General features: G+C 38.4%; 1 protein-coding gene and 1 pseudogene across 1 annotated transcript in view; one reads left to right on the forward strand and one right to left on the reverse strand.

Moving 5' to 3' along the window:
* MARCH8 (membrane-associated ring finger (C3HC4) 8, E3 ubiquitin protein ligase) overlaps positions 1–17532 on the reverse strand; it is a 92908-nt gene that overhangs the window by 51012 nt on the left and 24364 nt on the right. The window lies entirely within an intron of this gene.
* On the forward strand, positions 14036–15171 carry LOC103597662 (annotated as a pseudogene).

A 17532-nucleotide genomic window follows, 5' to 3' on the forward strand; every position in this document is an offset into this window, starting at 1 on the left:
AAAGTGGCATTGAGTACTCTTTTGAATGGTACATATTTTATCTAAAGGAAATCACAAAATATTTCTGTCCTTGTCTTTTTATCTGGAATATCTTGAAAAACTGCTCTGTAAAGGTGTATTACTTTCTGGCTAATTGTCCATCCTAGCAAGTAAAACTGTGAGTTGCTACTAAATTAGCATATCTTTAAATATGTTAAATATTTTTTAAAACTCTTTTCATAACTTTGAAACTCACTTTGCTTTGCTTTCAATGGTCTCTCTCTCTCAAAAGCTCTTCATCAAAGAACAGCTGATGGGGGATGAAAGTGAAGGTGAAGTCACTTTTATCAATCTATCTACACTATACACGAATTTAGAATGTGCCAAAAATAGCGGAGTTCTGAAGCCTCCTGAATAAGACAGGAAAATAAACTGCTTAGGCAGGTATCCAGTGATTTGATTAATCAGTAAAAAGAGAATTTCCCAAAACCAATAATTTCAAGTGTCCCTTTGTTTGATGACCTGAGATCTTTATTCCCTAGGACAACAGAGGGTAGAAAATTAAGGGTTATGCCTTTCTCCTTCAGAGTGGAATACAGCTAGTGTGAGAGGAGATGTGGGTGAACACCTAGTAAAAGCAGTTTAAGGCTCAAGTATACGTGGAAGGTGAGGATTTGAAAATGAATTACCTTATAATTGCAATTTCCTCTGGAAAGTCTGCCCATGCCTCCTAGATGTGGTGCTATGGTCTGAATGTTTGTGTCCCCCCAAAATTCATATGTTGAAACTTAATCCCCAATGTGACAGTATAAAGAGATGGGGACTTTGGAGAAGTGATTAAGTCATGAGGGCTTCTCACAACTGAATGGACCTCACCAGACACCAGATCTGCTGGTGCCTTGATCTGGAACTAAGCAGATTCCAGAACTAGGAGCAACAGATTTCTATTGTTTATAAATTGTCCACTCTAAGGTATTTTGTTACAGCAGCCTAAATGGACTGAGACACATAGATATGCCAGTTTGAAGATTATTCTTTAATATGTCAGAAAAGGTCAACAAGGGACTGAGTGAGCCGCACATTTGAGAGCCTCTAAAGTACAGATATTTGATATTGCAACTGAAAAAACCTAAACAAGGAAGAAAATCTCCTGAAATGCAACATAAAGAAAGCAGGATCGAGCCACAGCTTCCATTTTGTACATTCTGCTAATGTGATGGATGAGGACTATCACTGACAGATCTTGAACATAACCAGCGCCATTTTAGGCTAGACCAAGCACAAAATGGCTGCCAACCCCTCCCCCCTTCCCTTTACAAGAAGCCTCCTGACTTCTGCGAAATAGAAACCCTTTTGCTTCCATATCGGTGCAATGCCCCTCCCTCACAGTGCCCCTCCTTGACTGCTTAGGCCAGACCTTGGTGCCCTACAGCCCATATAAGCTCTCCCACCCCAATGATGGTTGCTGCCCTCCATGTTGAGTGCAGCCCGGCAGATTCTTTTCCTTTAATAAAGCTTGATCAGTACCGGCATTTCAGCTCACTTTCTTTCAATCACCAATGACCAGAAATAACCACATTTTAAAAACAGTATTCTTTATTTCAACAACTCAACATGAATATTAACTAAATGCTTACATAACCCTAAAATAAAAAATCTGGAATCAGATTTAAAAATATATAAATGCCCAAGAAGTGTTAGGTGACCCACCCATTTGCCTCTAAATTGTTTCTTACTGTTTACTGTTTATCGCTGTAACTGCAACCCTGGCTTTATCTCACATTTGACAACAGAATATTCTTTTACTTCCCAAAACGTTTTATTTTGAAAAACTTTTAATCTACAGAAAAGCTGAAAGAACAGTACAATGACTACCTATACATCCTTCACCTAGATGTATCCACTGTTAAAAAATTTGAAATATTTGCTTTCTCTCCTTCTCTGATGCATATTCTGATGTATAAAATTAACTATAATTATAATACTATAATTATCTAATATATAGGCAATATTTAAATTTCCCGCTTGTCTCAAAAAAACAGTTTACAGCAGCTTATTTTTCCTAACGGTTCTATCAAGATTGACATATTACATTTGGTTATCTTTTTAGTCTCTCTAAATCTAAAACAGTCCCCCTACATTGCGCTGCTTCTCATGATAAACTTTTTTTAAGCGAAGGGTTCAAAGTTCAAATTTTCCTCAAGAAAATCTTTAAAATTATCTTGAATTTAATGAAATAATGTTTTCAAAGTTATTATCAAAGTTCACTTGGTAAAAGATTCTAGGCTGTGGGACTATGAGTTAGATTTTGAGATGACAACTGCCACCAATGGATTGGTATGGAAGGGCCACTGAGGCTAGGAGGGAGGAAGGTGACACTCACTGAGTGGCCACCTCACACAGAATAACCATTTCATCTCCACCAGTTTCTGGAGAATAAGCAGAGGCTCATTCATCCATGTTCAGTAAGAACCTTAGGTCACACTGCTAATTAGAAGAGAAGACCTCTGCTCTCAGGGAACAGACATCAATGCACCTTAGTTAACAATTTTGGGGTGCAGTACAAATCACTTCAGTGCATCTTTCACAATCTGGGTGTGTGGCTCTGATTAGAAGAGCTAATTACACAGCTACTAATGCACAAGCATTAAGCCTTAATCAGCCTAAGTCCAATTCAAAATCAAAGCCCTGGGCAAAAGATGTTAAGACTTCCTTGTAACTGTTCCACTACTAGTTATTCACATATTGCCTGAATAATGTGAATCCAACAGCAGTTGCCTGCTCACTTTAAAAAAAAAAAAAAGACAGGCTTCTGAAATGTAGTAAATTGGGTTCTTCATAAGCAACATGAAAAATGCACAAACTCAGCATTAGGATGACCTGATGAAAGTGGTGATATTTCATTCCCTAAGAAAAAGCGGTATGGAAGAAAGACATAAAATATTCCAAAATGCAGCAAGCACCAAGAGTACCTGTCAGCAGAGGTACTTGCTGTCATGATAAGGGGTATCTATGAGACAATGACTTGAGATGGGGACACTCTTCCTTGGTGTTCTGTCACACACCATTTTTCTTCTCTGACTACTCTCCCTGACTGACAATTTTATTGATCTACTCCTGGGGTTTTCCTTTACTCCAAAATTTCTATCCTTCTATCTCTAGCTTAGACAGATTTCTCTCTAGAGATTCAGACACAGCTGAATTCTGGGATATCTCTAGCTGGACCAGCCACGAGAACCTCAGACTTGCACGTCCACCATCACATTCACCCACCATCTTTCCCACTGGCCTGCAGCACCTCCTCTACCACAGCAGATGTTACCCTGCTGTCTAGGCCAGAGCTCACCTACTTCTGACCACCATGATCCATCACCCACCAGCACTGCCCATCCTGCCTCCTGTCCATCTTCCTGCCATCCACTCACTTCCCTTGTCCCCAACATCACTTCCTTAGTTCAGGCCACCATCACCCAGACTGGTGGAATAGCCTTCTCTAAGTGGTCTCTTCCCTGACTCCCTCATCAAATGCATTCTCTAAACTGCATCGTGACCTCACCAAAATAGAGTTCTAACCATGTAACTCCCTGCTCCACACCTTCACTGACTTCTCAGTGCCCTTAGCATCCACATGGCCACTCCAGCCTGTCTCACTACGCTCCATCTGTAAAATTCCAGTCAAAATGAATATCTTCCAGTACCTCGAACATACCATGTGCTCTTCTCTCTAAGAATGCTTGCAATGCACCATTCTCTCCATCCTGAACACCATCCTCCTCTACCTTCACTCAACTCCTACCTCTTAAGGATTCAGCTTTGATGTCTCTTCCTCCAGAAAACCTTCTCTGTCATCACAAGACTGGGTCAGGGGCTCTTCTCTGGACCATGGCACTTGCCACACGGAACTGTTTAACTGTCTATTTTCCCTGCCAGCTACAGCATGAGGCGGGAGGAGGGAGGCTGAGGCAAGGAGACCAATATGAAGGCTGCTGCAGTAGTGCAGGTAATGGGAGCCTCCACTATCATGGCAGCATGGAGACTCAGAGAACATAGCCTGCGGCGAGAATAAGGCAACACGAAGAATATCTCTGCATTATGCCACATTTATGATCAATGCCTGACACAGTACCTGCTATGTAACAAGTGCTTAGTAAATATTTGTTCAAAGAAAAAATAAATTAATGAGACACAAGATAAAGAAGAACCCCTAAATTGAACTCAGTAGAGAATTTTTAAATGATGCTGGAGTACAAACATCGACAGAGGGAGTGGAGAAGGAGAGGTCATTAGGGAGGAACATGTGATTTAAAGGGATACAGCCCAGTGGTTGGCTTGAGTAGCCTGTGAAGAGCAAGTGAGTGAAAAGCCTGGGTCTGGAGGTTGAGTCTGAATATCAGTTCCACCATCTGCCAACCAGAGAACCTTGGGCCACTTACTCTTTCTGTGCCTCACCTGTGAAATGAAGATGACAATGATAGTGTGTATTTCATAGCACTCGTGTGAGGATTAAATGAATTAAATGAGTTAATATTTGTAAAGTCTTAGAAGAACAGTAACTGCACAAGGTAAATATGTTATCTGCTATGTTAAATTAAATAAAGCAAATCCTTAGTAGCAGCTTCACCTATTTAGATGCCATAAAAATGGCCGTGTATGAAGAAAAGTATTAACAGAATAACTCCACTCACTACACAGACACATATCAATCTTATTTACTGCAAAATGTGAAAAGTATCCATGTCTAGAGTTTTAGGTAATAGTTAAAACAAATTTAAAAATATATATACCCACGATTTTACACTGGGGAAACTTCAGAGCTGCTCCAAGAAAAATACGATACCCAACTCCCATCTCCAAACACATAAGAATCCTGAATAAAATATAACAGAATAATTTTTAATATATAACCAAGCGCAAAAGCAAGTAAAAAAAAAATTCCCAGGTGCCAAAAACAAGGAAAAAATTTAAAGTCAGAGAGTTACATGAGAGGCTACAGCTAAAAGAGACATTTAATTATGTGTACACAGAGATAAAGGAAAAAATAAAACACATAACGCAAGGATAGAAATTATGGGAAAAAAAAACACAAGAAATAAAAATATGTAGACATTAAATAAAAATCTCAATGACAAGACTAGACCTTAAAGAAAATGGCCAAATCATCCACAATGAAGCACACAAACAGGGAGAATGAAGAGAATGGGGGAGAGGCAATATCTGAGGAAATAATAGCTGAGAATTCTCCAGAAGTGAAGAAAAACACATCACAGATCAGAAAAGTCTTGGTGGCACTACACTGCGGAGGCTGCTATCACAGCATTTACTGTATTCAGTCACACAGGCTGTCCCCCTGCTGGACTATAGACTGCTGGAAGGCAGGATTTTTTCACATACATAATTCAATGTTAATATCTGTTTCATGCACAAATGGATGAAAGAATAAATGTGTGTAGTAACTTTATATTCATGTGTGTTGCTTTGTCTCTCAAGGATTTGTCACCCCTTTTCCCCTGGGTGATGGAGCCGCCAAAGATTACTCAAAGCCCATTTCTTCTGAGCAGTGAGAAGCCTCCAAAAGGGGTTAATGTCCCAGAACCCTCAAGAGCAAGGCATTCCTTCCATTTGGAAAATTAATCACGAATTGGGGTTCTCTCCCTGCATTTATTCTCCAGACCAGCAAGTTATAGGAAGAGAACATAGATGGGGGTTTTGCTAAGTACAGTTTAACAAGTTTAACAATAGAAGCAGGAAACACGCAATTAAGTTGATCCACTAACAAAAACTTGATCTTAGCAAACATTCTCTTCTTACAGCAGTTTCCCAGTATCTTTACATATCAATCGGTAACCTGTCTGTCTTTGAGCCAGCAACCTTGCTGTGTTGCAATTCTTTATCTTACAACAGAGACTTTATAGCCTGGGGAAAATTTCCTGTCCTTTGCAAGGTCAATATTTGAAACTGCAAGGCTTTGGAAAATCAGGCCCTGTGAAGTACATTTGCTTTATGAACACTCCACACATGTGAGAGTATTATTTAGAGGAAAAAAAATAATATGGAAAAATATCATACAAAGTTGGGTAACCATGAGTAAGGCATCTATCTCTCTTTGGATCTGTTTATTCATATGTAAAATAAAGAAGTCATCTCCCCAATGTCAGATATCAAAAGCCACTAACAACTATTACAGGATACAATGACTACAGTATTATGCATTGAAATCTTTACATTAAAAACAAATTTGGTGGGGGGGTTCTTATTTTCAACAGTTACTGATAATATTTGAAAAATTAACTGCCACCTAGTTGTTTATTTTTTTGTCACCCAGTTGTTTAATTCACATAGGACAGCTACAAGAGAGTAGTGACAACCAACAAACCATAATCATCGAGTCCTGCAGTAATATCTAAACAAATGTATTCATATACCACCTTCACTTGAGTTCTATACAACACACTACAACCAACAGCTAATGCTTCACTTACTGGACTAGACTCTTGATTTTACCTAGATTGTGTGGACTCTCACCTAGCAAACTGTCACTAGACCAACATCCACAGAGGTCAGCTACAGTCATTCTGTGCAAACTTTCATCTCCATACCCTAAATAAGTAAACAGTAAACGATTACCAATCCAAGTTTTATGTGAGAATTGGCTGGGATAGGTAAGCTACTAATATATAAAATAGCCAAAACCAATATTGTTGATTTTTGACTAGGAATATCTAAAGTTGCAGGACCTCAAAGTTGCACCTAATTTTGTCTGCATTTAAGCTTCAAAACTTATGCATGCAAAAGAAAATGCAGCAGTTCAAATTAATCAACTTAAATTTAATGTTTGTTAATAGCATGCTTTTTTATCTCTAGGAAAAAATTCAAAACTTATCTCTTCACTGTCAAAGAAAACAAGTCTACAAGGCAGAAAATAACCATTTACTAAAGGAGTCATCTTTGGTTCTTAAATAGTAAGCGTGCTACAACTTTCTATGTGTTCTTGAACAAACTAGGAGAAGCACCCAGGTCATTACAGTAAATGGTGTGATTACCAGATAGGAAAAACATGCTTGGAAGCAGATGTGAAAGAATCACTCCAGAGACCAAGGAAAGGTAAACAAACGACATAAGAAATCCTGGTTTCCAGGTATGGGAATATTAATCTCTTAAGGCCCTCACAGGTAAGGTAGATACATGATTCAAGAAGCGATGGAAATGACTTCACACATGGTGATATCTGACCAGAGAGTACTTTGGAACAGTTATATTTTAAAGATTCATATTCATCTCTTCATTTAAATTACTTCTATAAATACGCTAGGAATGGTAAAAAGAGAGTCACCAGAATGTTGAGAAACTCAACTACATAATACATAAAACAAGGGATTTTTATTCTGCAGTGTAAGACTCAATTCCTGGAAGCAAAAAGTAGGACTATCAATAAGAGAAAGCAACAGATTTGTTCTCAACTAGATCTCAAATCTCTGGTAGCCAAAATACACTAAAGAACTGCCTTTGGAAGTAGTGAGTCAGCACCATGGGAGAGACCCTAATGGGGACCCCTAAACAAACTGGCTGTGATGATACAGAGCAGGTTCAAGAATTAAACTGGGAGTTGGGTTACATGGTTCAGGCGATTCTAGGATGTCAAAACTCAGGAGGTTTTCTCTGGGTTCCTTTTATTAGGTTTTTATGATTTATAAGGGAATAATTTATCTACTAGAGAAAGAATAATTAAGACATAAACTTGTAGTGATTATGCCTCAAAACACTTATCACTTGAACAACTGTGAGACCATCTTTTCAGAAGATGTCAGGCACAGATGAGTACAATATTAGCTGTCAACATTCATATATTTTCAGAGCAAATATAAATGTGGTTAGATGACCATCATCTGATGCTTCATTGTAAAATTCCCCTGTTGCCCTCAGAAGCAAGATGGTGAAGCCAACAGAGCCAGAAATTGGACTGTTCAGAAATATATAAAAGAATATACCACTTTCATTTTTCCATGTAACTTACTGTTCAAATATAAGCTAATCATTCAACTACCTTTTTTTCTAATCTCCTTTCAGGAATACCATGATGTAGATCAGTTCTTCCAAATCTCATTTTAAAGGGGTAGAGGGGGAAAAAAGTTAAAAAGTATATTTTCTGGACAGCCTTGAAACTTGGGTTCCAGACACGATTAGGTTCCACTAAGGCAATGCATTCATGCTCAAAGCTTTGATTTGGAATTGAGATGTGGGGAAGAAAGGCAGAGGACAGAGCATTCACTTAGCTTGTCCAGATCACGGCAAAAGCTCTGTGGTTCCAGGGCCTACAGCTTCTTCCTAACTCAGTAGTGTCTGTACCAGAACTGGCAGTTTTTCCAACCATGGTAAAGACAGAAAGACAGAATTTTTTTCATCAGAAGTGCCAAGAGCAACTTTCTGATTTATCAGCTTCTGATCGTAGCAGGGCAGTCCTGGGGTGCTGAGAGTTAGCTGTTCCTGGAAAGCCAGTGAAAGTCTGCTCCACCAGCCTTTGCAAGTATCTACTTCCCTGTATCAAAGTTCTCTCTTTAAACTAATCAGAAATGATGCTGTTGCTTACAGTGGACCCTAGAACCCTGATCTGTTAATAATGGAATGAAACGGACATTATTTTGAGATAGAAAGTAACTTATGATGACTGTCAAACGAAATATGAATTTCCAAACACTGCTCTGACGGAAAAATACAAAATCGTCTTTTAGCCTTTTTAAAATATACGTTAATAATTGTATACTGACATATACAGAGGATGTTTTAAAATAAGCCTAAGAATAAGCAAAGACATCAAATAACAGACAAGGGGGACAGAGGAATAAGAAAAGCACAGATAAAAAATTTGTGTGAAAAAGAAAAGGGAACTGAAAAAGAAATGAAGGAAAATCTCAGAAAAACCAAATGGAAATGTATTCAAGCATCTACAACTATGTTGAAATTTTTTAAAATCTACAAAGAATACATAAGCATATCATTAAACTGGAATTTAAAATTAATTATTCCTCCAGTTAAGATGAAATAAATGGGACGGAATTTACCTTCTTGCCATAAACAACCAAAAAAGAACAACCAAAGAAAGAAAAGAAAAAAATATAAAAAAGAATTCTCAAGATACTGGACATGAAGAAATAAAGAATCATGATGCATGAGAAATGGAAAAGAAACCAAATGAATCCAACAAATGTCTCAGTTTTCTGTCTTCAGAAAGTTTCCTGGTTGTAGAGCAAAGAGGGACAAACCAAGCAGATTTAGCAGACTCTGTGAGATGAGGAGATGGAGGTGAGGGTCAGGGACACCAAGCTGGCTAGAACTCACAGAACAGAGTACTAAAGGGAGCAGAGCTGCACGCACAGGCCCCTAGGGATCTGCTGAAGGCCCCCTGAAGTATTCAGCTAAGTACAGAGCAGTGCATGTGAATAAGACAACTACTCAAGGCCAGGAAATAATCCAAAAGCATTACGGAGGACAGTACCCACACTCACACAGGCTGGGAACAGTGCCTACGCCTCACAATTCACGAGGTACTGCATACAGTCTTCAAAAGTGTCTTGCTTCATTAGTAAAAAATGACTAGACCTAGACAAAATGTAGCTCTGGTCCTACCTAACAAGCCTTAAACAAAAACACAATGCAAATGGATCAAGCTGTTTCCGAGTAACTTGACTGCATCCAAGGAACAAAGTTCAAAAATATTCATAAGGGCTGGCCAGTTAGCTTACTTGGTTAGAGCATCATGCTGGTAACACCAAGGTCAAGGGACTGGATCCCGGTACTGGCCAGCTGCCAAAACAGGTGTGTGTGTGTGTGTGTGTGTCTGTGTGTGTCTGTGTGTGTGTGTGTCTGTGTGTGTGTGTTTCTGTGTGTGTGTGTGTGTGTGGGTGTGGGTGTGGGTGTGGGTGTGTGTGTCTCTGTGTGTGTGTGTTTCTGTGTGTGTGTGTGTGTGTGCGCGCGCACAGAAATACAAAAATAGTCAATATCCAACAAGATAAAATTCACTGTCTAGCATCTCATGAAACATTTTAATGCATGTAAAAAGTATGAAAACATGACACACATGAAAAGAAAAATCAATCAATCGAAACCAACATAAACACCTAGCACCCAGACCTTGGTTTTAAATACCATTCTTTAACAAAAAGAACCAAGGCTCTTTGGAGAAAAGGCTGATTCTAAGACTAGGGCCAGATGTATATAAGATGAGCCTAAAACGTAATTTAGTGCCAGAAAGCAAGGAAGTGCTCAAACAAAACAACAAAGATGAAGGTATGTTAAAGGGGCATGAGAGCCAACTGGAAAAGCTCCTGGTGGCCAAAGCTGGAACAACTTGAGCAACAATGTAAAGTACTATTGGATTAGAATCCAAAGTATAAGATAAATATCCATGAGCCCATACTGATATAATTACTGAATACATAAATAAATTACAGTGAACAGACAAATGTTCCATGCAGAAGAATCCCAAATAATTTATGTAGATACCCCATCTTCAAGGAGGGAGAGCATAACTCTCCACTTTTTAAGAGTGGGCTATAAATAGTGACTTCCTTTCAAAAAGTCCAGTATAAAGGGGGAGGAAAAAAGTAACTTCACACTGGAGAAACCTGACAAACATTATCTCAGCCAGGTGGTCAAGGTCAACGTCAACAGTCACAACTTAAGCTGACAGTGTGTACACTTGACATGATGTGATGAATACAGCAGTTTACATCTGTGGACTTCCTTCCCAAAATCTATAACCCTAGTCTAGTCATAAATGAAAACATGAGACTATTCCCAGCAGAAGGACACTCTATGAAATACGTGATCAGGACTCTTCAAAACAGTTAAGGTCATCTAAAACAAGGAAAGTCTGAGAAACTGTCATAGCCAAGAGGAACCAAAGAAGACATGTGACTAAATGTAATATGGTACCCCGGATGGGATCCTGGAACACAAAAATAACATGAGGTAAAAACTAAGGAAATACTAATAAAATATAGACTTTAATTATAATGTATCCATATTAGTTCATTGTGATGAATGCACCATACTATTGTTAAGGAGTTAATAATATGGGAAACTGGGTATTGGGTATATAAGAACTCTCTGTACTTCCTTCATAAATTTTTCTTTTCTGTAAATCTAAAACTATTTTAAAATAAAAAATTTATTTTAAAATAAAACTGACAAGATATCAACTCAAGGAAAAAAGCAAACTCAGAATAGTCACAGATGCTAGAATTAGCAGAAAAGGACGTTAAGATTTATAATAACTATATTCCATATGGTTAAAAAGCTGAAGAGAGACATGGAAAATATAAAAATGATCCAAACTGATTTCTTGTTTTTCAAATTGAATTTCTAGGGATGAAAAACACACTAGATGGAATTAACAGCAGATTAGATGTAAAAAAAAAAAAAAAAAAAAAAAAACCCAGAAAAGATTAATGAACTTATAAACATAACAAATGGAATCATCCAAAATAAAATGAAGAAAAAATAAAGGTGTAACATTTGACAACCTAAAGTGAGTTAATGTGCGTAATGGAGTCTCCAAGGGGGCAGAGGGGAAGAAAAAATATTTGAAGAATTGTCAAAAAGTTCCAAATTCTATGAAAACTATAAACCCACTGATCCATGAAACTCAACAAACCCCAGATACAAGAAACAAAGAATAAAGGAAAAAATATAAAGCTGAAAGAAGTCATTGCCTGCCAACTCACACTACAAGAAATGTTAAAAGAAGTCCTTCAGACAGAAGGAAAATGACACAGGAGAATATGCACTCACACAAAGAAATGAAGAACAGCAGAAATGGTAATCACTCAGATAAAGAGATGTTTCTTTCTTATTATATAAATCTGTTTAACAGAAAAGTATCTTAAAAATTATAACATTGTATTCTGGGGCTTATAATTTATAAGAAAAATGGGTGACAACAATATCATAAAGGCCAGGAGAGGAGAAATGAAAGTACAATATTGTAAAGTTCTTAAACTACACTTGAAATAATATAATATCAACTTGAACATAAACTGTGGTGAGTTAAAGATATATATTAAAATAGTTATAGCTTATAAACCAACAAAGAAGAAAAAATGAAACCTTAAAAAAACATCAATCCCCCAAAAAGCAGAAAAGGGATGAAAAGGAGAACAAAGAACAGATGAGACAAACAGAAAACAAGCAGGAAGACTCAGCCTAACCATGTCAATAACCTTTTCAAATAAAATTGGTCTAAACATCTAAACAAAAGGTAGAGATCGTCAGACTGGATAAAAAAAGAAAGACAACCATCTGCTGCTTACATGAAATGCATCTTAAATATAAGGACACAAATAGCTTAAAAGCAGAAGGGCAGAAAAGGTAATAACATGAACATTACTCAAAAGAAAGCTGGAGTGCCTACATTATTATTGAGCAAGTAGATTTCGAAGCAAATAATATTGCCAGGGACAAAGATCATCACTTATTACGATAAAGGAGTTAACTTATCAAAAAGACAAAGCAATCCTAAATGTTTATGCACCTAATAACATATGCACCAGAGCATCAAATACATGTAGCAGAATTGATATTACAAAGAGAAATAGCCAGATCCACAATTATAATCAGCAATTTCACTACTACTCTTTCAATAACTGATAACACTAGCAGACTGCCAATTAGCAAGGATATAATACACTTGACAAACACTATCAATCAACCTGACCTGATTGACATTTATAGAACACTCCACTCAACAAAAGAATACACACATTTTTCTGAAATGCATGCAGAACATTTGCCAAAAGAGACCATACAAGTAATTCTGCACCATAAAACAAACCTCTATAAATTCAGAAGAATTTAAGTAACTCAAAGTTGTTTTCAGACCAAGATGGAATTAAATTAGATATCAATAACAGCAAAATCTCTGGAAAGTCCTGAAATTTTAGAAATTAAACAACATACTTAAAAATAGCCCACAGATCAAAGAAGAAATCAAAAAGGAAATTAGAAAATACTCTGAACTGAATGAAAATGAAATATAGTATAGCAGAATTTGTGGGATGCCACAAAAGCAGAACTTGGAAAATTTATAGTCACTAAAGCACCTATATAAGAGAATAAAAAAGGTCTCAAATAAATATCCTTGGTTTCTATCTTAAGAAACTACAAAAAGAAGAGCAAATTAAACTCAAAAGAAACACGGGAGGTGTGAGGGGGGAGAAATAATAAATATCAAGCAGAAACCAAAGAAAATAGCAAACAGAATGACAATACAGAAAAGCTGTGAAACCAAGAGATGGTTCTTTGAGAAGACCAGTAAAATTGGTAAACCTGGCCAGATGATCAGGAAAAAAACAGAAGACAAATTACCAGCATCAGAAATGAAAGTGGTGACATCACTACACGTTCTAAAGATATTAAAAGTATACTAGGAAACAATATAAACAACTTTATGCCAATATATTCAACAATGAAACAACCAATTCTACAAAAGACACAAATTACAAAAGTTCATTCAAGAAGAAAGAGATAACCTGAATGGCCTTACATTAATCGAAGACATTGAAATTGTAGTTTTAAACTTTCTCACAAAAAAACTCCAGGCCCAGATGGCTACATTGGCTAATTTTATCAAACCTTAAGAAAGAAATAATAATACCAATTATGTATTAACTCTTCCAAAAATATTGAAGAGGAAGAAATAATTCCCTAATCATTGAATAAGACCAGCATTACCTTATAACAAAATCAGACAAAAGCACTACAATCAAAGAACACTACGAAGCAATATCCTTTTTGAACATAGATGCAAAAATTCTAAACGAAATTTTAGCAATTCAAATCCAGCAATATATAAAAAAAGATAATACACCATAACTAAGTGTGGTTAATACCAGGAATAGAGGATTGGTTTAAAGTTCAAAAAAAAAAGAAAAAAAAATCAGGTGGTGGGAGCTGGTACGCATCTCACTCTTCCTGACCCTTCCCAGAGATCACTGACATCTTTGGTGCTGGAGGGGGCCTATTGGAATATCAAGCCAGCCTTCTGGCTGGCCATGGCTTTGCAATGTTGGCTGTAGCTTATTATGATTTTGAAGATCTTCCCAAGGAATGTGGCAGCTTACATCTGGACTACTTTGAAGAAGCCCGGGGCTACATGCTTCCACATCCCCAGGTTGGGGGCCAAGGCATTGCCACAGTTTCCGTCAATGGATCTGGATTCAGTGGAAACAAAGCCATATACTATGATATGGATTGTGTCCCCCAAGTTTTATGTATTAGTAGCTTGATCCCCACTGTGATTATTAAGAGGATTGGAAACCTATTATGGTAACTGAAAGGTGGGGCTTTGAAGTGGTGAACAGATTGTAGGACCATGCCTAGTGAATGGATTAAAATGGTGATCATGGGCATGGTTCTAGGGCTTTAAGAGGAGAGTGCGTGAGGAACTACATCTCTCTCTCTGCTTTGCCATTTCTGCCATGTGAAGACACCTGGTCACTGTCGCCACCACCAAGACCCTGACCAGATGTGTTCCCAGGACACTGGACTTCCCAGCCTTGGAAACTGTAAGCAATAAATTTTGTTTTCTTACAAATCACCCAGTTTCATGTATTTTGTTACAAACAACAGAAATGGGCTAATATATACTATAAGCAGACTAGCATCCTACCATTAAGCCACGACCCAAGAAAGATCAAGGCAGCTTTCTCAAGCCTCCTAGATATTGTGGATACATGAAACGGGACTGTAGGAGGGTATGAGAACCCCAGCCTGATTCCATTAGAGAAAGCCCGGGGCCTACCCTCCTCAATGTCAGTCAGTATGACCATAACTGGAGAAGTGAGTTACATGCCCAAGTAGCCTCCAAACAGTTATAAACCCACGAAAAGAAAAAACCCCAGATCGTCTCTCACCGTGGGACTGGGCATTACATTGAGCCTGCTTACTTCCCCATGCACTCAGCTTTCCTGCACAAGTTACTGAGCAAACCCATGATCTGAGGGAGCGAGCCCAGGGCTCATTCTAAGGCCCAAATAGATGCTTAGAAGCATTCTATCCTTCCTCTGTGAACACCTGGGAAATACCCAGAAGAGAGCTTTCTTCCAGTTTGTAATACATTTGCCTGTCACTGACATGAAAGATTCAAGGTCAGATTCCAGTATTCACCAACCCTATGTGAATCAGTTGTCTCCTAGGTAACATTAAATTCATGTGTTTGCTATTTAAAAAAAAAAAAAAAAAAAAAAAAAAAAAAAAAAAAAAGTTAACCAGTGTGCCTCACTATATTAATAAAATAAAAAATAAAAGTCATGATTATCTCAATAGCCTGAAAACTGCAAGAACTTTCCACATAAAATGACTACATCCAAATCCCTGCACTACGAGACTTGAAAAAACACTAGCATAGTTTCTAACAGCTCAAGGCTGTGTCCCTGGGATGATGACACCAACACCCTTAAATTTCTACCTGGGAAAACTCAAGGCTGCCAAAAGCGTTTACTTTTTGTTCCAGCCAACCCCTGAAGATAGAGCTCCGATACCCCAGTCTCTGTGGGAGAGAGCCTAACTTTGATAAGCTCCAGTTAGCAAATCCAAATGGCTTGATCACACTAACCAACTTCGTTCCCACTTATTGTAAATTTTCACTTCCCTCAGTTCTCCTCTCCCTAATCCCTCTGAAGTGGATTGAATTATGTCCCCCCAAAACTACTGAAGCTTGAATTGTCTCCCAAGTTTTATGTATTAGAAACTTAGCCCCCACTGTGACTGTTAAGAGGGGGAAATCCTATTATGGTAATTGAAAGGTGGAGCCTTAAAGATTTTATTGGACTGCGGGACCATGCAGTAGTGAATGGACTGAAAATGGTGGTCAAGGGCATCATTCTGAGGGCTTTAAAACAGGAGAGTCTGTCTCTGTCTCTCTCTCTCTCTCTCTCTCTGCTCTCTCTGCTTCCACCATCCTGCAATGTGAGACCCCTGAGTCACTGTCATTGCCATCTGATGGTCACTGTCATTGCCACCAGATGGACTTTGACCCTCCCAGCCTCAGAAACTATAAGCAATAAATTTCATTTTCTTTATAAATTACCCAGTTCCATGCATTTTGTTACAAGCAACATAAATGAACTAATACACCTTCATTCTCCCCTTAAAAACGTCCAGTGACCACCACACAAATCAAAGTTGAGTTCAGTTCACCCTGGACTCTCTTCCCAATCATGGTAGTTACTACTGCTTATATAAAACCTGCCCTTACCCCTTTAACCACCATACAACTTCGTTTATCTTTGACAAGCCACACAAAAAGCATTTGACAAAAACCACCATCCATTCCTGATCAAAACTCTCAGCAAACTCGGAACAGAAGGGAACATCATCAATCTGTAAGGGTATCTACAAAATACATACAGCTAATGCCATACTTCATGCTGAAATGATGAATTATTCCCCCTAAGATGAGAAACAACATAAGGATATCTATTCTCATCACTTCCATTTAATATAGTACTGAAAGTCTTCCCTAGGGCAAGAGGAGAGAGGGAAGAAGGGAGGTAAAGGAAAGGGAGGAGGCAGAGGCAGGAAGGCAGACACGAAGGCATCCAGATAGAAAAGAACAGCATAAAACTATCTTTATTCACAGATGGCATGATCACCTATATAGAAAACTCAATGGAATCTACACAAAATCTACTAGAACTAATAAGTGAGTTTGGAAAAACTGCAGGGCAAAAGGCCGATATACAGAATCAACTTTATTTCTATGCACTAGCAATAAACAACAGGAAATTAAAATTTAAAAATTAAGACCATTTACAATAACAACAAAAATATGAAACACTTAAGGATAAATCTGACAAAAGGTAAGATCTTTACACCGAAATTTACACTCACTGCTGAGAGAAATTAAATAAGACTCGGGCTGGCCCGGTGGCGCACTCGGTTGAGTGCGGCGCTTGGGAGTGCGGTGGCGCTCCCGCCGAGTTCAGATCCCTTATGGAGACCGTTCCGCTCGCTGGCTGAGCGCGGTGCAGGCGCGACACCGAGGGTTGCAATCCCGTTACCGGTCACGAAAAAAAAAAGCCAAAAATNCTGAGCGCGGTGCAGGCGCGACACCGAGGGTTGCGATCCCGTTACCGGTCACGAAAAAAAAAAGACAAAAAAAAAGGGAAAAAAAATAATAATAAGACTTAAAGAGGAGATATACCATGTTCATGAATCAAGACTCACTATTGTTAAAAAGTCAATTCTCCCCCAAAAGGAACTATAGATTCCATAATCCCAATAAAAATCCTAGTAGGTAGGGCCGGCCCAGTGGCGCACTGGAGAGTGCGCCGCTTGGGAGTGTGGCGGCGCTCCCGCCGAGGGTTCGGATCCCATGTGGAGACCGGTTCCCGCTCACTGGCTGAGTGCGGTGCGGGCGCAACACCGAGGGTTGCGATCCCGTTACCGGTCAGTAAAAAAGACAAAAAGGAAAAAAAAAATCCTAGTAGGCTTTTTAAAAGAAATTACAAAAAAAACTAAAATAATGGGCCGGCCCGGTGGCGCACTGGATAGTGCACC

The sequence above is a fragment of the Galeopterus variegatus genome, unplaced genomic scaffold (assembly GCF_000696425.1).
Source record: "Galeopterus variegatus unplaced genomic scaffold, G_variegatus-3.0.2 Scaffold2381, whole genome shotgun sequence".
Lineage (NCBI taxonomy): Eukaryota > Metazoa > Chordata > Mammalia > Dermoptera > Cynocephalidae > Galeopterus > Galeopterus variegatus.